The following is a 356-nucleotide window of genomic DNA, read 5'->3' as shown; positions in this document are numbered from 1 at the left end:
GATCTGCACTACCTTATTGTGTTTGCATCTTGCACTTACAAGTGGTATCAGAGCGGGGCACCTAAGTTACCGATGTTATCCTGAAGGTGAAGATGGACACGATTATTTCTGTGCATAAGGCGATCGTGTTGAATGCGGACCAGTATGGTCATTGGAAGGCTCGCATGAAGCAGAGGATTCGAGGAATCAATGAAGATGCATGGACAGCTGTGGAGATTGGTTGGGAGGAGCCTACCATAGTCACAGGAGGTGAGAAGAAGCCTAAACCAAAAGAGGATTGGTCAGAGGCAGAACGCACTGCATCAAAATTTAATGCAAAGGCGTTGTCGGTGATTTTTGGAGCTGTTGAAGCAGAG

This window comes from Brassica oleracea, chromosome C7 (genome assembly GCF_000695525.1).
Source record: "Brassica oleracea var. oleracea cultivar TO1000 chromosome C7, BOL, whole genome shotgun sequence".
Lineage (NCBI taxonomy): Eukaryota > Viridiplantae > Streptophyta > Magnoliopsida > Brassicales > Brassicaceae > Brassica > Brassica oleracea.
The sequence above is the reverse complement of the archived record's forward strand: the minus strand, read 5'-3'. Positions refer to the sequence as shown.